The sequence below is a fragment of the Rhipicephalus sanguineus genome, chromosome 4 (genome assembly GCF_013339695.2).
Source record: "Rhipicephalus sanguineus isolate Rsan-2018 chromosome 4, BIME_Rsan_1.4, whole genome shotgun sequence".
Lineage (NCBI taxonomy): Eukaryota > Metazoa > Arthropoda > Arachnida > Ixodida > Ixodidae > Rhipicephalus > Rhipicephalus sanguineus.
This window is the reverse complement of record NC_051179.1, coordinates 65,003,692-65,028,242: the sequence shown is the minus strand read 5'-3', so window position 1 is coordinate 65,028,242 and position 24,551 is coordinate 65,003,692.

Below are 24,551 nucleotides of genomic sequence, written 5' to 3'. Positions count from 1 at the left end.
AGTCATGTCTGTGTAGCTCACGAACATACTTGTTAAGAAAATAAAAACAAATGGGACGAAGACGATTATCTGTGCGGGCCGGGCCGCTAGCAAAAGGTTTGAAACCCCTAGAATACACAATGCCCCTCACCCCCCCTCCCCCAAGAAAAAAAACTGCTCTACACCTGTCCGGATATACGTTATTGCGCAAACTGTCTTTTAGCGAAAGTTAAGAGCCCACACCGGTATTTGCGCTGTCGTGCGAAGCCTTGTTATTGAAGTTATTGTGATTATATGGCACCCCGCTAGCCGGTCGGCAAGCTGAGCAGCGACTCCCTCAATTGCGAAAATGACAAACAAGAACTGCTGTCAGCGCAGTGTATAAAGAGTTGTACTGTGGAGAAGCTAAAACAAACTCCAATACGTTGTTTTGGAGAAGGAAACTAATGTACTTTGAGCAAGAAGGGCAAAACTTTTGAGATACTAACAGACATTTCCTTCAAATGAAACAAAATAGGTCACAGTTAAGAAATTTTCAAGCAGACATTTTCGTGCATAGGCGTATGCTGCTACATTATATGGATCTATAACAACAAATTTGAGGATGTATCGAAGTATCTTAAGATACAATTGCCGAGTATCGTATCGGATACAATTATTGCGGCAGTATCTTGTATCTGTATCTCCAATACTTCTTGCCCGAGTATCTTGTATCGTATCGCGATACAATTTTAAAGTATCTTTGCCCAGCCCTGCTTTAAGGTATACCAGTAAACAGTTATTATTTTATAAATCTTTGATTTCGCTCTCGTGCGTGACACGCTTATAACTCTGATAGCCTGCGTAATCTGTTCAACAGATCGAGATATAAACAGCCGAGCAAATAGAAAGGTATGTAGTTATCAATATCGCTGACCATAGCGAACCGAAAATGTGAAGTATCCTGCCGCATAAGATCTTTTCCAGCAAAGTTAGCGTAGTTCACTGCAGGAAAGAGTGTTATTCGAGGGGGGGGCGAATTCGTTCAGGCAAGTATGCAGCCACGTAGAACGGCGCTCTTCGACATTAATTTTTCGCACACGGCAAACGAGATTCCCAGAGTAGCTCACCAGTAACGTTCGATTGATGGTGAGCTACTCTCTTCTGGCATCTGCATGTAGTGGCGTAGCCAGGGGGTGGCACACCGGGCCCGTGCCCCTTCCCCCCCCCCCCAAAAAAAAAAATTTTCCCCGTGGCATACATAGCACGAAATGGCACTCGATCACATCTGCCTGCCAGGCCCCCGCTTCAGATCAAGAAGGTGCCCCCCCCCCCCCCGCAAAAAATGTCTGCTTACGCCCCTGTCTGCATGACGCGTTTAAAAAAGGGACGAAGTACTTCTGGGGACCGTGGTACTGCTAAATGTCCGGCCATGCTCTGCATTCAACGCGCCTGCACCCAAAGCGCTTGGAAGGGATATGGCGGCGAAAGGTCACGTGATGCGAGTAAGCCAATCGCGGCGGCGGCGGCGCGCGGAAAACAGATGCGATACTCTGAAATTTTTCCAGTGACTCTAGCGAGCGGTGGCGTATCCGAAACCATGGAGAGCCGTCAGCGGAAAGAAGAGTGAAGAGCAAAAGAAAGAAAAATGTGACGTGCACGCCGGTTTTGTTTTGTTTGTAATTTACCTCTTAACGTGTTCATCACCGATAGCGGAGGAATTGACCCTACGCGATTAGACCCAGCCAATACGACGCACCCGTCCCTTCTGTTTTTTTTTTTTTTTTTTTCCCGGTCTGGCTATCAGCTCCTGCGCTGCCCTTCTCAGCCATGCCGAAAAGAGAGAGACCCAGGAGCGTTCATTCGACAGTGGACACTTGACTCACCGTGCTACAGAATAAAAGGAGAGACCGTATTCTGCGAACCGTGCGGGAAAAAGGAGAACTGTACGGCAATGTTCCACTGTTGGCGCCTTTGTGCCATCATATATGACGAAGGCTGGCCACCAGCCGAAACGTTAATAAAACTACATTTCGTACGTGAGTCCTTCTTCTCACTCATCTATCGTACCGGACCTATCGATCTATATATATATAACATTGTTTGTTTGCTTGTTTGTTTGTTTATTTGTTTGTCTGCTTTCCTGTCGTAGATACAGGTTGCGCACGTCTTTCTTTTGAAATTGTTTGCATTTATGTAAAACTTTATTGTGCCTACATCGACGACGTTGGAGACATAAAACGTGTTCCGCCTGCCTATTTTTGGCAGGCCTAAAACGCACACTTTTAATGCCTAAAAATCCGGCCTCTACTGATAAGCCTTTCTACTCCATCATACTTCTGCACAAGGACGGCGCCAGGCCTACGTGCTTGCGATTGGTTTCCGTATCGGCGTATTCGTCGAAATGCGCGAGTATCGGAGGCATCTGCAGGCGTCATTTCAGTCCTTAAAATGCTTCGACTTGCGCCGTTTCACGCTTGAATTCCACGTCAGTCTTCGTGAGGTGAGTTAGTGGCTCGGCGATGCGTTCAGATTCCTTGACCTAGCTTTCTCGTCCACTACACAAACCGCAAATACACGCCCGTTCCTTGATGCCGAAAAGCAACGAGCCAGCTTGTGCATACCTGCCACTGCGGTGTTGCTGTCTTTGCCCGGGTGGGCTTCAGCCGAAGCAGCCGTGGCTTGTGCCAGGGAGTGTCCTTGAAGATAGAATAGATATAAGTCACGTTTATGTAGGTAGCGAAGGAAGGCAGTTGTTAAGGTGGTATCAAATCTAGTGTACAGGACACACCTTGAACTCATGCTTACACTCTAAACGTGGTAACCGATAAATGTGATTTTGTGCACCGATAGTAATTGGGTTACCGAGTTTAGAATTTATGCATTCAAAGCTAGTGTAACCCTTACCTTACAGTTGCACAAAATCACCTTTATCGGTTGCCACTTTCACAGTGTAAATATGGTACGTGAATTATGGATCAGACAGTAACGTTTGCGAAAATGAACTAAAGAAACAAAGGTGGTCGCAACCGCTAATAACCTGTTTTCTTACCTTCGTCGATCAGGGACACCACTTCCACTGCAGCAGTGAAGCAGCCGTCAACAATAAGCGTGTTCTGGCAGGGCCGGCGTGAGCACTTTCGGTGAAGTGGTCCGAGCAGAGGCGGTAGCCGCTGTATACATTTGCTCCCGTGTCAGCACCGCAAGGTCTCCTCTTTTCAGAGTAATTCCGCCATACTTCACCATCTTGAAAATGGAAGAAATACCACCACGAATATCAATAAGCAACACGCAAACGCGAAAACGAATATTGAGAGTGCCAAAAAGGGACACAAGAATGTGTCCTAGAGCACAGGTCGAAAAGCGAAGCGCAACTCGGCCGTCGCTCAGGTAACTTCTCGTAATGCAAGGCGTCACTGCTACGTAAATGATTTTGGGGGCTTCTTTTGCGTTAATGAAAATTCAAAGGTGGTAATGTCACAACCAGAAACTGGTCGTCGGAATGATCTAAAGCCAAACCAGTTCGTCGAAGAAGCCTTTAAGCACATTCGGCTAACATAATTTACGAGCGTTCTTTCGTGGAAAAAAACTAAACAATAAGAGCAACCGCTAACACAACCAATATAGAAACGAAATTTCCGTCTGCGCGTCAGCTGGCATCAATCGGCTCACGAGAAACAGTCGACAAGTAGCTTTACATGCTTACAACATTACTGAAAAATGCGCTGTGCCAAACTAAAAAAAGAAACTCCCTGTGAAGCAACAGCGGAAAACTTTTCGGTTCGCCCTCTAGCTTTTTTTGATAACGATAGCGCTCGCTTCTGCGTAACGACCGAATAAAAAATTACAGCACATCCACGGGTGAATGATGAAGAGCTTGGGCGAAGCTCCTGAAGCAATCATGGTTACAGCGTGAAATGTTCAGTGGTTTCGCCCAGCAGTAATCAAAGCGATACGCCGCTTTGATTACTGCTGCGCTCGCTTGGCGGCAGCCTCTCGAGCTCGCACCTCGGGATCCTGCCGACGAGCACGAGACGCAGCGGCCTTCCGCACCCGGCGCTCCTCGTCGTCCATGGTCCGCCAAGCAGCACGATCCGGCAAGCGCACTCCTCCACGTACGGCGACGATCAAGGAAAATGAGAGATAACGGGCGCAGCAGTCAATCTGAGAGCAGCGGCACCTATAACGCCATCTAGCGTGCATTCACCCAACCGCCATATTGCACACATCTCTATGGGACAGCGCCATCTAGTATATCATCACCCAACTGCAGTTTGCATGCATCTCTGAGTGACAGCGCCATCTATTGAATGATACGGGAGACGCGACGGCGGGGGAACGCCGGATGGAGCGACGACCGATCAGGTGATGCTATAAGGAGCTCCGCCCCTAAAAAGTGTGCTTACCTGTCGTCCGCTGGGAAGTGGAAAAATTTCGCTGTGCTGTTCCTTCCCGAGTTGTCGCAGCACAAAGCAGCGCCGCGCGCCTTGTGTACTCTTCGTAGTTTTTCTGGCAGTCTGAGCGCGTTCGCACTCACAAACACCAAAATTTTCACCTTCGAGGCATACTAGAAAAATTTTACACGAGCACACAGTGAAAGCGGCAGAAGCAGACGAACGGAATGGCAGCAGATGAGATAAGAGCGAAAGCGCCGCCCGTCGACGCAAGGAATGAAGCGTCTAAGTAAATATATAAGGTGTTAAAAAATAGCCAAGAACACCATTTTATTTCTAAACATAATTGCATAACTTTACTTTATTGATGCGTAGGCTGGAAAGATAGAGCCACATATGCGAAAGTTGCTGAATTTTCACTTGCTACCAAAATCATGGCGACGCTTTATTACCAATACTGAAACCAGTCGAAGTGTCCGATGCCTGTGCAAGCGGTGCACAAGCCGAGAAATCGGCATATGGCTTTCTTGTCGACGGGGAGATGGCAACGATGGCGGCTGTTTTCCGCGGATTGGGGCGAATTCCAGACTTCTTAATGACGTGGCCCAAGAACAAGAGCTCCTCGTACGCGAAGCAGCACTTTTCTGGCTCCAGGTTGAGACTAAAGGTCTTGATTGCTTGAAGTATAACTCCAAGACGACGGAGGTGTATGTCGAAGTTTGAGGCGAACACGACGACGTCATCCAAGTACACGAGGCTGTCATCGTTGCCGCAGTCGTGGTCATGGCCTTGGCCTTCCTGGTCTTAGGAGGTAGTAGACCTTGCTGCCTCTGGTAGTAGACCTTGCTGCCTGTAGTGAGGTCGGTGTTGGCATCGATGTCTTCACGATTTAGGTTGGGTTCACGGCTTGACAGGAGCGCCCGCGAAACATGAACGAACAGTACCTCAACCAGACGTCACGTGGTCGTGACTTTGAAGGAGGCGGAACTAGGGTTCTTAAAGACGAAACTCTCTATTCAAAACTGCACTCGAGCTATTAAAGACTAAACTCTATTTGGGCGAACTTGTGCCCAGGAAACGAAAAGTCAGCGTACAAGCAATACACTCTTATACTGATAGCGGCGATCACAACGTCGGCCGTCGGTAATTTGACCAGCGGTACGCGTCGGCATTTGTACATGTGGCATGGAAGATACCAGACATATCGTTGGCGGTCGTGTTAGTTCAAGAATAAACTGTACTGTTCCCGTTGAGCGCTCAAGCTCATCAGAACAATCTCGATGGAGGCGAAATGATAGAGGCCCGTGAACTGTGCGATGTGAGTGCGCATTAAAGAACACCAGATGGTCGAAATTTCTGGAGCTTTCCACTATGGCACCCCTCATAATCATATCGTGGTTTTGCGACGTAAAATCCCTCATGTTATTGTGATTATCAGAACAATCTAAAGTAGTCGGGAAGGTACGATATTCCGGCGCGGCGCGCGAGCCAGTGGTCACACGTGTAACGGGTCAGTTACATGAAAATATGCTGTCACCTCGTCAAGCTACTCACTGTAGTAGCTTTTTGTGACAGCTCCTATCTTTCCTTTCTTCGAAAGATGAATAAACTTGATTTGATTCATTGATTTGATAAAAAGAAGCGCACATGGTAGTATGCAGGGCTGCCGAGAAATTTATATGCGAGTCAAATCGATTTATTCGATGCATCAACCGCTATTAATTCTTAGATTATGTCCTCCTGCCATAATGATTTTTGATCCTTTGAGAGGTCCCACACCGTGTTTTATCCTGAGCTTGGCATTCATTAAAAATGACACTTCATTCTAATGGACTCGGTAACATCTAGTAGCACTCAAAAAATTTTCAGACTAAGTTATGCACCCGACTCTTGACCGATCCCTCTCAGTGGGTGTGCTCCTCTTCACACATCGGGTGCAACACTGTGGAGGCTAGCGAGAGTTCTTGCAGTAGATGCGTTCGCATTAAGAAATAGTTCAATGTTCTTGCCACCCAGAATAGAATTTTCGTTTTTACGGCGAGCAGTGATTGAAGAATGTTTCGTGCCTTACAAACAAACAAACGCCGATATACATCGATTAGCGTCTATTTGCTTTCGTTCTTCGGTATTTCATCAGCCGTCCGTTGCGACGCGTCACCTGGCGTCACTTGGAAAAATAGAGGAGGCGCTGCTCGGAGGCTCGGGCCAGAGTTATTTTTCTAGGTGGCATTGGCTCGGCTCGCACGAGCGTTTACGACAATGAAAGACGACCACGAGATGCACGAGACGCGCGTAAGACGGGGCAACCTAAAGTTTGCGCTCGCGACGCCAGAGCCGAATGCTCCCCTGGCAGACGCCCCGAGCTCTTGAAGGTCGCGTCTGCGCAGGCGCGCGTCTGTGTTCTCTACGGCGCGAGCGCGCGCGCGCGTTGTTTTCGCGATGGCGAGCGCGACCGCACCAACCAGGAAAGCGGGCACGCAGTACTGCTGTGTTGTTGATTGCCACAACAGCCTCGAAAACACGAAAGGTCGAAGGCCGACCGTGAAGTTCTACAGATTTCCGGGGAAGTGGTTGGAGAAGGACAGACGACAAGCATGGATAACTGCAGTGCGCCGAGTCAAGTAAGTCGCATAATTCCGCATTCGCATGCCATGTCGCGACCACTCGAAGAAACGCAATAAGCCTGTTTTCAGCGTGCGGCCGCTTTGTTTAGTCGTGTCGCATAGTTGAATTTACAGTGGCACCCGCCGTGTTAGTTAAATGCATGCGTTGTGCGCCGCTAAGCTAGACGACGCGAGCTCGATTCGCGGGCACGACGGCCCCATTTGTATAAAGACGAAATGCAAGAACACCATTGCTACCGCGTACTTCGATTTTTTTTTTCACGTTAAAGAGTCCCCGCGGCGTTGAAACTCGTACCCGAGATCCCACCTTCAATGATTCAATGATTTCATGCTTCAATGATTTCATGATTCTGGCCCGTAAAGCCCCCGAGTTTAACTCGAACTATAACTCGACGTCGTAAACGATCTTGTAGGACACCTACGACACGTACTTGGGCTTTCACTGCGACATCACCGTCGACAATTTGTTCAACGCCGTACACATGTGGAAGCAGACGCTCCCCTTTCTTGAGGTTGCCGCCACGAAAAAAGCTGTCGGCGTCGGCAATCTTCTTGAATCCACATTGCAATCTTTGCATCGCTGTTCCGCAAGCAGGCGACCTGCCGCCGTCGAAAACTGGACGCCGTGAGCACGCGCAGCGAAGGAAAGCGCGGGCGCATCAACGTAAACAAAGCGGAGACTGCGCTACGACGCGACCGCGCTGCGCGTCATTTCCACATTGGGGACGCTGTTAGCAGGCGCCGTAGCGCCCCCTGGCCCAGGTTTTCTCGTCTTCCTTCATGCATAGCTCCCACGGCGCCGCACCAAGGAGGTTAAAAAAATCTTTGAAACTCTTTATAATTTGTTTTGGTTAAAAACCAGTCACTAATAAAGCGAACACAATCGCAATTTACAACTAGACTTCAGGACTTCCGGCGCACAGCGAACGTCGACTGCATGTGATACCACGCGCTCCATCTTGACGTGAGCTGCGCGACCAGTGTGTATCGCGAGGTTTTTGTCTGACATCATGAATCGCCCTTGCTGCGTTGTGGGCTGCAAGTCCAGCGATTGGCGACAAGTGAAAATACGACACCGTGTGCCTTTGGAAGGCGCGCCGAGTGGCTGCAGTGCATCGGACTCTCTGTATCGGATCGACGGCAGGATATATGCGTTTGCGGTCGCCACTTTAAGCCGGAAGACTACGAGCTCAGTTCCGTGTTTATGCAGCGATTCGGCCTCGGTCTGAAGAGGTATCCCCTCAAAGAAGACGTACTGCCGTCTTTGTTCCTTACTGGTGGAAAGGTAAGTTCACAATCGATCCAGATCGTGTGCTGTGTGTGCATAGTGCGAAGTTCGCACGTGGGCACTCACAAAATTCCACGTAATCTCGTTAATTATAACTATAACGACTCCGTCTTTTCAATGTATTGTGGGCAGTTTCGCAATAATTATATATACACAGAATGCCCTTCGCCGCTTTGCGATTTCCAGCACTGATTAAAAAATGACAGGGCACATGTGAATTGAAAACAATGCATTTGAAACCTCTGCACAAGTGTGTACGTCGTAGGGCCAGCTGGAAATCCCCGGTTCAACTGTGTGGTATGCGGTGTCGTATATAATGAGCTCAAATAAAATCCCGCAATAGTGCAACTCGTGTGCGACGACGTTGATATAGTACGGCCCGGCGAGTCTAGTGGTGGCGGATCACTGCTGCCACCCTCAGCACGAAGCGTCGGATCGCGAAATGGCGTGCCACGGTGCGGGTCGAAACCATAGGCGTGCGCAGGGTTCCCCTTCAGGGGTGGGCGAAGGTTCGTTGCAGCGCCCCCCCCCCCCCTCCCAATTATGTCAATGTATGGCGCTGATGTCGCACCCCCCCTCCCTAGTCCCTATTATGTCACTGTGTGGGGGCTGACTTTCCGCCCCTCCTCTTAGGTGAATCGAGGGGGGGGGGGCGCCGCCCCCCCTGCCCCCCCCCCCCCCCGTGCGCACGCCTACACGCCTATGGTCGAAACCCATTTCTCGGCTCATTCGGCGCAACCGCTCTTCGAGGCCGGGGTCCATTCTGGGCAACTGTCTGAACTGCCGTGAAACAAAACACACGCTGCTCGGATGGCGCTCGCAGGAGACGGACGATCAGCCGAGCCAGCAGCCCAGCGCCTGACCCACCGGTGGCTACTGCGCTGGCTTCGACTTACCGGAAGCACACGACGCGACGGCACGCAAGCGTTCTCGCATGTCACATCGTGACGCAGAGTAGAGCACTGCACGGGCTCGGGCCTACCCGAAAACCCGGGCCCGGCCCGGCCCGTGGGCCGGGCCGGGCCGGGTAAAGTAGTTTTCACGGCGGGCTCGGGCCGGGCTCGGGCCTGAAGCTCCGGGCTTAGGGCCGGGCCCGGGTTTGAGGTGGCGGGCTCGTGTTGGGCCGCGCTTGGACTTTGCACCATTCTTAAAGGGTCACTAAAGTGAAACACTGAATTTGTTTAGGCCGATAAAGTGTACTCTCAGAACCCGAACGTCATTAATTTCACCATCAATGAGTTTATTAATAAAGGAGAAAATCAAGGTCAAAGTTCCATTTTCAAATTTCGCGCTGAAATCTCCGAACGTGACGTCACGGATTTCAAACTGTATTCGTCGTATTTTGGGAACATTGGCTCAACGAAATTTCCAGAAATTTGGTATGTTAAGTGTTATGACCCCCTCAGAGGTCAATGTACTTCATTTTTACCCACTATAAACTACGTAGGGCCCAGTAGATGCCGTCAGAATATATGACGTCACGGAGTTTGCTGCGTGAATTTCAAGTTGGCGTCGTTACCTGCATTTTCATGGGAGTTTTCTCTCTTACCAAGAGTCTTGTCGCGGCGAGCGTGGTGCTTTTGGAATGGTAAAAGAGTAATTTACTGATAATAGAAAAATCGTTGTTCTCTTTAATATGCCTTGTTCCGCATACGCTGTGCATGCATATATGTCCCACATTTTATCTCGAAAACACGCTTTTTTATGTGGGGTAAGCTCTTTGGAGAAGTTTTATGATGGATAAGTACTGAACTTCTTTTGCTTTTTGCATATGAGCTACTTGATTTATCTGAAACGGGCGAGCTAAAAGTAAATAGACCAGGCACTTATATGTAACATATCACTATTCCGTGCTTTATTTGCTTTCGTTATTATTTTATTTCCCAAATGTTACTCTATAATCGCAGTAATAAATGTAATATAATAAAATCAGAGCTCCAAAGCGGGGATACATTGTTGAATGTACAACCCCCCTCTAAAACAATAAGACTGCACGGAGTTTTGATACATAGAATCCCTATAAAGGCACATTGTTTTTCCGTGACTCTGTGACGGCTCCCAGTGGTCATCAGGCGCGAGATGGACATGCACAGCCTGCTTTGTGTGCCCACATTGTTAACGTCTGAGCTTTCGTCTTGTTCCGCCATATCAGGGTTCTCAAACTCACCTCAGCTAACGGGCCGCATTCGCGAAAATTAACCCCTGCAAAAGGCTAGGGCAATGACGAAGGTAGGAGGGTGGGAGGGGGGAACAGGTTGTTTTAAAACTACCGTTATTTCACAGCAGACCTTTCCCATATCTCATACACGGGATCATTTCTGAAGGGGATTTGGCGGCAGGATTCCAACAACATATTGTTGCAAAATAGTGCGGAACGGAGCAACTTGGAGCGCGCCAGACTCTATCGAAGAAGAGGAAACCGATGGTCATCGAGGGCACGTGCACGTGGCCGGCGCAGCAGTTCGCCTTTAGTATTGCCATTAACGGACGTCTCCGTTTCACGTCTGGGCAACCAGTCATTTCGTATCACCCATAGTGACTAAAATCTGGACGCCGATTCTGAAATATAGCTTTTGTTTCACGGTTATGTATCAACACACGGTGACCACAGGGGGTGCCTCACGAAAAATATGCTTTGGATCTGTCATGCCTGTGTATCTCAGGAACATACTTATAAAAAAAAAGGGATGAAGACAGTCATGTGCGGGCGGAGAGCCGCTAGCGAGAGGCTCGCGAGCCGCGTGTTTGAGGCCCTATATAGTGCGCTATATAGTGCGAGATCTACATGATACTGCCGCAAAAGCGTTGGAATGTGCAGGAATAGAACAGGTCCATTAAACAAGGTGTGGGGTGAAGTATATTCGCTTGACGAAATATCTGGCTTGAAAAAGGATAATGACAGATTCCGTGCCGGGTGATGTCCCCTTACCTCGAACCATATGCATCCAATGAGTAAGCTTCGAGAAGCTTAGTCGCGCATCTATTACCAAACTCGAGCGAACCCCGAAAATATATCGAAATTGCTTCGTCCACTTCCTGCCAGTCCTAACCGCGTAGTCCAATGGCCAGCTTCTACCGATACAACATAGCTGGGAAGGCATAAACCATTATAATATGGATAAAACGAGCACGGTGGAAACCGTGCATAACACACACTGCTGAAAACTACAAGGAGAAGCCCTCAAAGAGGAGTTTTATAAACGACATTGAAGAGTGCACGACGTTCGGGAACGAGAGAAGTGAAGGGATGAGCTGGACAGCTATGGTCATTCTGCAGAGGTCCACAAAGACATCCTAGATTTGCTCCAGTGGTGGAAGCTAAGAACAACGACTGCCGACGCCTTCGCAATTGGCAAGGCAGATGTGGTGCGCCCGTCCGGCTAGCGCGAGCAGTGCAAGAAGCTTTAGCGCGGCAGGATATGTGATGCAACAGCGCATGGCGTGCTTAAATCGGGAATCTCTTGATACTTTGATTTTTCGCACAATATGTGAAGAAGTAAACTGTAAACTATGCCATGAGAAACTTACAGTCTGTATATACTAGCAGTGGTATGGTGTATGAAAATAGTGCTATGACAAATAGTTTTTTCTTCCTTTCGGTTGATTATACGCATACACGTGGTGCACGCGGTTCCATACCTTTGCCCAGATTAGTGTATTTACAACAAAGGTCACAAATTTGTTTTTTCCCCCTGTTTCTCTTGCTCTGGCAAGGTGCTACAATGGTGAAGACGGGTACTATACATATCGAGAAGGGTGCATGGTTGGCTTTGTGGCTAGAGCATGCTATAAATTACAATAAGTTATAAAGTGCAATAAAAACAAAGTGAAGTGAGCGTTTTGTTCTCTGCCAAGCCAATCTAGAGCACGTGCTCTGGCGATGCTCCGTGTTACGCGGCGGCGAAGCCATCGCGCTGTCCAAATGGGAGGCTGCTATTATATACCAGCTCCGCGCTAGAAGAGCAGCTATATGGGCAGGCCAACGGGCCCGCGACGAAGCAGAGAGACTTGGTCTTTCTGTTCCGATGTCGGAGCGGCCCGCAACGTGCTAGAGCGCGTTCCGATGCGCCATAATAAAGTTTATCCATCCATCAATCCATCCTTTGTTGTTATTGCGCTCCCTATCGAAACTAAACTCGTGCTGCAAATCACTCTTCTTGCTACAATGTCTGCTACAAAACACCCTTCATGATCCCCAGTGTATATGCAGAACAAATAGGTACAGTATACCACTGCCGAACAAACATTCATTGTATTCATAGTATGTCCGCTCAACTGTTTGCACCGTGAGCCCCTTTTTACAAGAAATTACCGTAACTATGTTAAAGTATAATTGTTAGCAAAACATGCGCCAACAAAGCTTAGATATTTGCCACTTAAAACACCCTGCTGTCGATTCCATGTTCGGGCATCACCACCTAGATTACTGGGTCGGGCCTCAGTCGGGCCTGATCTGTGGTCGGGCCGGGCCGGGCCGGGCAGGCGAAATCTTTTCTCGGGTTCGGGCCGGGCCCGGGTCTTATTTTGAGTCACCGGGCCGGGTTCGGGCGGGTATTTTTGAACGAGGTCCGGGCCCGGGCCGGGCCCGGGCCGAAAATTACGGCCCATGCAGTGCTCTAACGCAGAGCCCTTTGAAGGCGGAGCTTAGCCCCGAGCGCTCGAAGGAAAAGTTGAGGGTGAAAAGCGGAGTGGAGGAGGAGGGAAGCTATTTATTATACGTAGCTCCCTTAATAAAGGGTGTTTCGACTGAATTATGGTGCCAATGATTTGCTCCAGTAATCGTCTTAGCAAAAACGAAATGTCAGAAAACCGTTTCAGGGACCCTTTAAGAACACTTCTATGACATGCGTGAGGGCTATTCGTTTTTCCTACACTTTCTACACTAATGTAATAGTGCATAAATTCTTCCCATTGGTTTACATGTGAACAATTCCCGCACAATTAAAGCAGAAAAACGAATAGTCCTGTTATGTGTCGACTTCGGCACTTGGGGTGCCACTTTATTTTAACGAAGAGAAAAGCTTTTATGAAAGCTTTCTCTTCGTTAAACATTTTCGTTCAATTCGCAACATCTCGTCCTAGGTCAGGATGTTGTAAATTATCACAGAATGTTTGATACTATGACAAATCAAATGGTTAAACGACGATTCTTGAAATTTATTTAGTGTGTCAGACAAATTATCGGATACTTTTGTTCTCTGAAACCTGTAATGATATGGTCACGGACGGATCGAGAGAAAAGGCCCGAATGTCCTGACCCCCTCCTCTCCCCACCCCTCTCATTTTTGAACGTACGAGCTGAGTACACGGCCTCCTCTATAAATTTGTAGAGGAGGTCGTGGCTGCGTATTGGTGTCGACGCTCCATACTCGGCTTCAGGCATAGACTTCCTGTAAGCTGACCCCCCCCCCCCCCCCGGGAAGCCTTGTATCCACCCCTAGATGTGACGATGAACAAATAAAAGAAAATGTCCAACAGATGATAGCTTTCTAGGTAACGCAAATATTTATCACAAGGATAATACAACAAATAGGCAGTCCGCTTCTCACGTCCTGAATTACAGCTTTGTCCGTAAAGTTTCGAGACTGATTTATTTTCTTCTCTAAAAATAATTCCCTAAAACAAACCTTGAAGTGTATGTGTAGCGCCGTCTTTTCGGGCTAACCTAAGCCATTTATGTTAATTGCTGTGGCAGCCGCTAGATGGCAATATCCCTAAAAATTACGTTATGAACGTTTTATTCTCTCTCTCTCTGTCACTAGCACGGCAGCCACATAAAAAAGAAGGTGCGGCCTGTTGCGTCGCGCCGCCGTCAATGGGCGAGTGCGTCCCGGCTGAGTTGACAGTCGCGGCCGCTGTTTTGTTTGAGGGCGCCACTACTCCAGTACAAATAAGTACAAAGCAGACGCCGGTTCGTGTTACAGTGTGGTCGCCTCAGGATTTATGCGTGTCCGTGCGCTTTCTCGTGTTTTTCTTGTGTGTGATCGTGTGCGTGGGCAGCTTGCCTCATGTTTCCTGTGCTTGAGTACGGTTCTTTGGTAGGCGCGTGTGTGGCATACGTTTTTTTCCAGTGGTGTGATGCCGCGAAGCTGTTGTGTGCCGCTGTTCAACTCAAACGCGTGAAAAGACGCTTCTGTGAAGTACCGCGTATTCCTGTGCGATCTACAGTGTCGGGAAGCGTTCGTAAGAGAGCACTTCTTTTTGTCACAAACGAGCGCTAAAACAGGCACGCACCGCCGCATCCTGACGACAGCACCAAGTCACCGCGCCGACTGTTTCCCCTCAACGGGCGCGCGCCAGCGCAACGAAAAATAAAAACAAACATCAAAAGGCGCCCAGGGCGTGCTCTTACCCTCTCCACCGAAGGCGCCGTGGCGACAGCCTAACGCCCGCGCAGATAGAGAGAATTCGAGAAACCAAAGTGGAACCGACCATTTCCGCAGACGAACCGGCGAGACGAACCGGCGAGACGAATCCCTTTCCCTTAGCTGTCGCTGTGCTACGTGCTACGCGCCGAACAATCACTTGGAATGTTCGCGACACCGGGAAGCATCCAAACGAGAGACGACGGAGGGTATGGTGAAGTCGGTGAAGAAGTTATGTTGTTCGAGTGGGTCGTGCAGTGGGGTCAGTTGATCTTGAAGAATCGAGTGATGGGAGCACTGTTTTCAAGGGTGTCGCCGAATGACGGTGATCAGAGCTGGAGTTCGTTTGAGTGTTTCCTGGAAGAGAAATATTCGAGAAACGTTCGAAGAATTGTGGGCTGCACACTTTTGGTGAATATTCAAGGCCTTTAAGTGTTCTTGGATAGTTTCGAATGGATGAGAGTGCATTTGTAGCACGGTAAGTTTGTTCCCGTTGTTTTAAACACCATCTAAGTGATGTGAGCTGTAATGGATAGCTGCCGAGTGTGCAAGTTTGTGTGATGCTTGTAATGCCTTAACTGAAAATTCCTTTTTGTTTGTGTTGTCAACTTTTTGTTTGTGTTGCCGGCGGCAAGTTATCTTTTCGTCCACTTTACTTTCTTCACATTTATATTCCAATTATTACAAATATCTCCTATACTTCCCTTGGCATTATTATCTGTTAGTTCTCATTATTTCATAAAACAGAAAATCTAATGATAAAGTTATTAGCTTTCAATAGCGGTATTAAGCTGATTTTTAGTTGCAGCACTACGTGGTCTCAATGTGTACCAAAACGAAGAATTTCTCAAATTAGTGTTTCTTTTTTCTCGTAAGATGTACAAACTCCAGTGGTTTTAAAATATTGTTATAGCAAAATACATCTTCCGTGGAGTAAGTATTGATTACTCAAATATTCATATATAAAGCAGTAGTACAAGAGAAAAAAATACAAACATAGAACGTTTTCACAAATTTTCTGGAGGCATATATGGCAGAAAAATTGCAGTAATATAATTCAGTTTCGAACAGCTTGTACAAAGTACAAACAGTACAAACGGCTTTCCTTAGTACATTAACCAAATCTGGTATTGAAACGAGAAATGATGATTTCGAAATCGATTTTCTGACAAACATTACTCATACGACATTCTAGGGATGGTAAAATCGATGAACGATTAATCGATTAAAGCTCCACAATTAATCGATTAATCGTCATCGATTTCCGCCTTTCGCTTAATCGAATTAATCGATTAAAGCTGTTGGATTAATCGATTACGGCACCCCCCCCCCTCCCGCTGCCAACCTCCCCCCTTGGCCGGAGCGCATGACTTCGAGTCGCGCTATCCTGAGACGCAGATGCCGTGCACATCGCCTCTCTTTCGCTGCTTTCACTACAGCGCATATTTCTGCGCTAGCAGAACTAAAGCCCCTTGATGTTGGGGCTTTAAGCAGAGCGAGCCCGGAGCTGGCGGCGGCCATACCCCATGGAGAAAGATATGAACTCGCCCTGAACTCCAAGCACTTCTCAATGCTTCAAGCCCGGACAGGAGGCGACTCCACCCCATCGAGGCAGAAATGAACTTGCCCGCTTCGCTCTGGCTCCCAGTCTACTGCTGCTACTGCTACCACTGTTACTGCCTTCACCTCCTCTCTCTTAGGCTGGTTGAGCGTCGCCTGAGTATACGTGGGGCTTGCGTTGCTTGCGTGTTATATTGCGTAATTATTACACATTTGTCGTTATACTGCTACCTTTGGGATGTCATAATGCCGGGCAATCGGAAGAGGAGCGCAGTTTGGTCGTTGTTCGCTGAAGATGAGAAAACGATGACTGCAAGGTGTAATAAATGTGGCAAACACTTCTCGAAGCCAGCAACGGAGGCTCTGAGATATCACCAGCTGCACGCCCACTCTATTGACGTGCCAAAGAGCCATCTCCCAAAGAAAGGTGGTAACGACGAAGGTGACAGTGTTGAAGAACCCTATCCTGACAACACCAATCCGCCTCTTGAGGTCAGTTATCAGTATCTCGCTATTTAGCCAACAGCCATCTCCCGACGACGGGCCCCTTGAGTCCAGTGTGCGAAAGTGGGAATTTTCGCACACTGGACACAAGAAGCCCGTCGTCGACACTTTCGAAAGCGGGAATTTTCGATGGTCAGCGCGTGTGATAAAAAGATTTGGATCTATATCAAGCACGAACGATGCCTCTCAAACAAAGAGATATCGGTTTTAAAGCACCCATAAAAAATGTCGATTAATCGATTAAAACTTTCCGCCGAAAGCAATTAATCGATTAAAGACTAAATCGGTTAACGATTAATCGATTAAAAATTTTAATCGACCATCCCTACGACATTCCGCGAAATTCGGAAGGCTCCCACGTGACGCAAAATTTTCTTCTCTCCGAAATATTATAGCAATTCACTGTTTTCAATGCATTAAATCAGTACAATTTTTTTTTCGAACACACTTGACATGGTCGCGAGAATGGCTGGGACGTTTGGCATGGTATGATATTCGGCACAATAGTCGGCACCGCGTCAGGTCGAAGAGGCGGCTTTCTTTTCGACCCCCTTAATCACGCGCACATTGTCTCGCTCCATAAAATGAGGCTCAAAGTGAAGTTCACACACTACGCAATCGGCACCGAGGGGCTTGTCAAGTCGGGACAAATTTCTTTCCTACACATGTCGTAGCTATTCATCGTTAGGAGTTTTAAAAAGCGATATCTCGCGGCTTTGAATCGTGCGCGTGTACCCAGTCTTGCACACGCGCGCGTAGCAGCGTTTTAATTGCTTTTTTTATTATTTAGGTCACTAATGCGCGGCACAACTCGCAGACGCGAACGCAAGCGAGTTCGAGCGTGTAAACGTGTAAACGACACGGCTGGGCTAGAGCGGAGACGCGCGCGTTCCTTCATTTACGCGTGTCGCGTCTCTCCTCTGCAGCCCGGCCGTGTTCAAGGTTGTTGGTTGCTTGGTTGGATCCTAGAGAAATGGCTCAAACCACTACGGCGGATCGGCCACGGAGCGTGCGGCAGTAGAATTTGTGAAAAAAAAAAGAAATATGCGAAAAAGATAATTTATAATAAAACAAAATGTTAGTGGTAATTTTGATTTCTTTATGAAATACTAATTAATCGAGTGTTAAATAACAGAATTAAATAAATAATTGTGCGACGACAGCGTCGCCGCTTCTTTCTCCAAAAGAGGGGACACCGGTTTGGAAGGCGCGCTCTGGCGTCACTCATATTCGCAATGCCCACGAACTATAGGTGGCGCGCCGTGCTTTTCAAGATGGCGCCAGGAGGAGGGTCAACCCGTTTGTTAGCATAGGAACAGATAGGACGTGCGGACGTACGGCCCGTGCCACTTTCCCCGAATGAAGTCATGAGCTGCGCTGAAATGGATATGAGACTAAAATACTTTCCCAAACCATGGAAAGTGCTAAGTACTCGCCACCTAATTATTTGCTGCGGTGTGAAAAGTTATATTTCAGCTGCGTTACCGTGCAGAACGATGCTTTGCGAAATCCTGTGCGTGCTACATAAAACTGCATGAACTAGAATTGATGTATGAGATGAACGGCACTCCGAGGTAGTACGTACCGAGCCTGCCTGACGAATTTGAGGCAGTAGTAGGCCGCCAGCGAGTAGCGCCATCGCTGCTGCACGGGACCACACGTTTAACGTGGTGATGGTTTGAAAACATAATACGCCGTCGTCATTACTTGCGCAGTCGGGAACGCGGAGTTACGTCTTCAACGAAACACAAGCATTTAACATCCCATTCAGTAGTGCTTGTGTCACAGCCATATGCTGAGGCTCTAGCCGTGTGCAATTCACTTCACTCGCATGCTGCAGGTTCGATCAGCACGATCGAAACATGATCGAATATCGAAAAGAATGCACACATATGCTTTTCGCAACGTCGAAGTAGTTAGCCGAGAGGCGTGGATTGTGGCCGTGACTGCACGTTCCATCGCTCTAACCATTTCGCTTCGCTGGTCGAGCTCGAGCGTGTTGGCGGCATGCGGCGCTCCATAATATCCACAATAATTGTGATACATGCAATGCACAAGAGGAACTATGCTTTTATTTTGATCTCGCTCAAGGATATTATACATTAAATACAATCAAAGTGACTTACGAGCGTGAAATAACATTAACGCACGAGGGGACGTGAAGTGCAACTCGCTCCTCGTGAGTTAGCAGCTGATGGTTCATCGTCGCTGTCACTCTCGGTGCTTTCACAGTCTTCTACGTCCAGTGAAAAATCCTCGTCGTCATGATGGTTTCTTTCAACATCACTGCTGAACGCAATCTGAAGAATTTCCTCCGCCGAACGACTTCGACCACTCCGCGTCACCACGTTTACAATTATTAGAGAGACGTCTGGGTGGTCTGGGCGCGGACGCGGAGAACATTTTTCTCTCAGACCGGTCAACAAGCAAATCGCTTGCAGTGTGCTGCCGCCTATCAACAAACGGTACAAAAACAAGCGGCGCAGCGGTGGCTATGAAACCCAACACGCTGGCGAAGGACGGCGTGGAAAGCGTTCGCTCCATGAAAGGCGTCGAGCAGACGCGTCCTCGAATGATTGAAACGTCGCTCGAACGATTCGTAACAGCGCTTTGCTGACAAAGGATAGAGGCCCTATTTTAATGTATCGCCAACTTGAGATCGCTCAGTTATACAAGAGCACATCGCGAGCCCGCGCGACCTCCCGCGTACAGTGTTATGGGACTCACAAGAAACACTGACCAATGCTATATGCAAGTAAAACAGGGTGAGCTTCAACTGAATATGTCAGACGATAACATTTAACTAACCTACGTGGCTACGGAAAGCCTCGCGAAGCTGATAGTATGTACGCTCTGGGCTAGCATTGAAAGCGCGAGTTAATTGCCACGTATTTTCACAAAAACTTCGCGTCTCGCAAGAACGAATCAGATTTATCGTGTCACGGAGGGCCCGGTTTGTTCACTGATGCAGGGATCATGCAAAGTCGTAGTGTTCCTTTCTTGCCAACGCGTTAACACTGAGGCTAGCACAGCCGAACAAGGGAGCGACTGCGTAGTGCTGCCATTTTGTCGTCTACTAACCCTCCTCGAGAGGACGCTCCTGAATTCCGCTTGGAGGCGCGACAGTCTATGGGCATTGCGAATATTTTAGTACACTATAGATTATTCTAGCAGTGGCGCGTCCTCATCTGGCTGGCCTCGGTGGCAGCGTTCCTTCGTTCCTTCGTACGCTGGCAGTGAGGCGCCCTAGGCTAGTTAACAGAGGTTTTGAATTCTATGAGCCAGTTCTTCGGCGACAAGATAAGACTCTTTCTGTTGACCCATACGACTGTCCCAGTAACAAAGGGTCGCATCACCAATCAGAAAGCGGCAACATGTTATCCACCAGCGACTCCGAAGAGAAAGGCGCGGACGAAATGTCAATCTGAAGCGGCACGGCAGCTGGTAGCGGTATCATCATCCCTCACGATCATCATCATCGTTTGGCGACTTACGCGCCGCGCCTCTCCCCTCTCGCGCAGCTCATGCTCAGACAGCGCTCACAGGCCCCGGAAAGTCTGAAGTTCCAGCGATCGCCACAGAGGGCGAAAAAATCGACCGCGGCGAGTTCCAGCTTCAAACACCGGGAGTGGATTTACTGACCTCTGCGTTAGGATAACATGGCGACGTTGTGGTGGCCGCCATTCGCGCTATTTGACTTTTTATGTAGGGGCGCCCTCGTCGGGCCCAAACTTCAAATTAAAATATTCTTGAAATAAGGAAGTTTAGTTGTTTGCTTACTGTTACACTTCAATAAACAAATTGCTGTTTATACGAAGTGGCCTTGCCTTGCCAGGTACCACGTCATCAATCTTTTGTAATAGTTTTTGCTCCAACAAACTCGTAGTTGTCAGCAGCCTATCGGCATCATTATCTTCATTTCAAAATATACCGCGGCGCAACGACAGGTAACGGTTCGCGGTGCATTGGGATGGGTCTCGCGCTGTTTCGTTTCGCTGTAAATGTTTCGAGCCACTACCGGCCGACACACTCGCTTTTGTTCTGTTCGTTTTGACTCGTTAAAATCCCTTCGCGAAGTGCATTCAGCTGACTTAAGGGGAACGAAGGGACCGTTGAAGTTTTCACCGGATGACATTCGTTTCAAGCCCGAGAATACACGGACCGGTGAGTTAAAACCCATTGCTTCAGTTTTTTTTTTTAACCAATGGCTTTGAGTGGGTGTCACACGGAGGCGACGCATTGCAATATTCAATATTCAATTTTTCAACTTCATACTCTGTCGTTGAGAAAACGTGCGTTCCTTGCGGCGTGGCTTCACGTGGGAGCGGGTTGCTGAGTTTATCGTTCGGTTAACATTAACCAGGCCACTGCAATAAATAAAGGGAGGCAATTGCATCACCAACGCCTCGCATGTATCTTCGTAACTAGCCCGTATATCAGTGCAAAAAACATATGAGTTATAGTTTGCCGGATCGCATTTGAGAAGCCAGGTTTAGAGGTCTCATTTCTCCTGCTGTTAGTTTAGGTTACCTTTACTACACATTTAGTGTAACAAAAGCTTCACATAATTATGAGTGTACTTTCACTTTAGTGTGATAAAAAACCGTCACTATAATCAGAAATATTTTTTTTTCTGCTGTAGCCTCCTGGCCTGACAAGGAAACAGCTGTGTGCAATGAGCAAGGCACCTGTTACATGACACGCCTTGTAAAGAAGCTAGCCCGAGTGATACAACATGCATTATGAGGTACGTTTACATATATGTATAACAAACCGCTGTTTTTGTTCACTATGTTCATATGTTTACTATTGCAAAATTTAATATTTCATTGATTATGCTTATCAATATCTGGTGATGTCATTACTTGTTTTTCCAGGATTGCCAGGCAACGACAGGGTGACTACCCCCGAATGTCCACTCTGCAAATGCGGCGAAACATGTGAACGTCTGCTGCTACAACAGGTCATCTTGAACCTCACGCTTGCAATGCTGTATTTGTGAATGGTTTACCAGGCATCTCATGGAGCTGTGCCTACAATCGTCTACAAGTATTAGCTGTCTATTGTGTCATGCAATCTACACCGCAATAGCGTTGAAATTGAGCACTAGCTCCGTGCATTAGTTACGTTACCTGGCACTGCTGAGCTCAACGACGCAGGTTTTATACCCAGCCACGGTGGTCACGTTTCATTGGGGGCGAAATGCAAAGACACTCGTGTGCTTAGATCTGCGTCTGAAGTTCAGGGAAAGACGGAAGCTTGAAGAGACGAAAAATTTGTGAACAAGAGGTGTCGCTGGAGCAAATGTTTCGACAAGCAGTCTTGTCTTCTTCAAGGCTACAACTGCGTTTGTTAAACTCCAGTCAGTTAGAATCAATCTAGAGTTGCCCACTACTGTATGACTCATAATCATATCATGGTTTGCATGTGAATCATCAGAAATTATACATTTAAGGGTAAATATATAGAAGTCTGTCTGGCTGGGCAAGATGATAAAAATAGAAAGACTCTCCAGCCACATTTAATCATTAGTCTTCTTAATTTAAAAAAACTAAGAGACCAAACGAGTCTCGAAACGTAGGGTCAGTTTTTTTTTTAAATTATAAATCACATTACAGAACGAACATCACGGCAGTGAGGGGAATTAACAGTCTTTCCAACATCTAATAATATCTGGGGTTTAACGTCCCAAAACGACGATATGATTATGAGGGACGCCGTAGTGGAGGGCTCAGGAAATTTCGACCACCTGGGATCTAAGTACACGGGCCTCAAACATTCTCGCCTCCATCGAAAATGCAGCCACCGCGCAACATAAATGGAACATTTAGTTGTGCATTATGAGACAGTTTACAAACTATGCTCAAAACTGTTTTGCCTTAGTTAACTGTGTTTAGATCATAGAAGTTTACAAAAAGATATGACAAGGCTTTACAAGGCTGTGCTCAATTACATTAGCCTTTGCACATATGTTCAATGGGCTCCTTCAAATTATTTACAGCTAATAAAGAAATTATAAGTGTGACGAGCACTTCTTCCAGCACAGCTTCACCAAGCACGTTTACGTTGTCGTGATGAGTGAGATTGTGTTCAGTGAGTATGGTAGTGTTTTCTTTTTTACATAGCAGAGAAACGTCCCAAATTTGTTTGAACAAACCTACTTCTGCTGTTTGATTAAACTAACATGTCACAGTTGTAGCACCTACCACTATGAAGTGAAAGTCTGTGAACTACTGTCACGAAAAAAACCTAGGAAATCGAAGAGGTAATTTAAAACACACATGAACTTGGACTTATCCACAGCCCCATTACAAGATTTTACGTATTGTCACGGGGTCGTGACGTCGACGAAAGCAGCAGTCGGTGTGTCCAAGATGAAACTTTTTATTCGGCCGAACTTATGGCCGGGAAACGAAAAGTCAAACTACAGCAATACACACTGATAGCGGCGAACAGGCGTCGGCCGTCGATAAACTGATCTGTGGCAAGGCGCGTCGGCATTTGTACCTGCGGCATCGAACATTCGAGCATTATCACTGGTGGCTGCGTTAGTTCGACAATAAACTGAGCTGTTTGCAGTTGCACGCTCCAGCCTAACAGAAGATCCTAAAATAATCTGGAATGTTCCCAGACATTCTGGCACGGTTTGCGCAACGCAGTAACTACACGTGCAATTGGCCAATAACATAAAACATAGAAAGAAAGGTGCGCATGTGGCAGTATTTCAAGCCGGAGCTTCTAAAAGTAGCAGGGAGAATACATACTTGAGCTCCCAAGCCCAAATATATTGAAAAAGTAAATAACACAATAACAAGTATGCAATATATATATATGACCTTTATTTATCCAGCATTGGCACAGGTTCACATCATGCCCCACAGCTTGATTTCGTGAGTCTGCTTGCAATAGAGTGCTCAAGTTCTATCGACATGTCTATGTGATACAGAGATTGTGCTTACGGCTGAGCAGTTGTTTAGTGTTCTGTGCGAACACCAACAAAGATGTACACTGCATGCCTAAAGCTTATTTTCTTAGAATTGTGCCTCTAGAATCTGTAAGCACTCGCCTTATATCTCTGTTTCTTTAGCATTCATCTATGCTGCATACTCAGCAGTCCGATTACTACTAGCGCCAAGAAATTCTAGCTGTAGAAACTGTGTAACTGAACTATATCGAGGAACAAAACGAGCCTGAAATATTTTCTTCCACCTATTACCTGAATACGTAATACCTATGGTATGGCTTCACGGCCGAGAATTTAGCCGAGAAATTCGTGCCTGCCCTGTAGACACAACGCGATATTCTTTACTTGTAACGCATTCAAGGTGACATCGCAGAGCGAGAAGGATGCAGAACTGTACGCATCCGCGATTGTTTACGTAAAAGATTAATCAAAACTACATTGCTCTCACTGCGCCAACTATCTGTCGGCGTAGCGCACGTTTCGTTTCCGACTCCACACCATGCACTCAAAGATCAACACAACCTGGCAAGCGCCGCATAACTAACGGAAGGATAAGACCCTTGTTCTAAAGCTATGCTGTTAAAACTCGGACGCTGCTACACAACGAGAGCAACGTTCTTTCATCGATCTCGGTGTTCAGTTATATGCACATATTTGTCAGCTTTCAGACTGATTACACACGTACGGGTTGAAAGCTTTCGACGTGTATGAGTGACTTGTTTTGCTTGGACCTGACTGTATACATTGCTTGTACCAGCTTGGGCACTCACAATAAACGATGCAAACCTTACTTGATTGACGTTGTTTTTGCCAGTCGAGGCCAGTTTGGTCACCTGGCGATAAATATTACACACGCGAGCAGCGATTTAGCAACGACAACGAACAAAATACCAC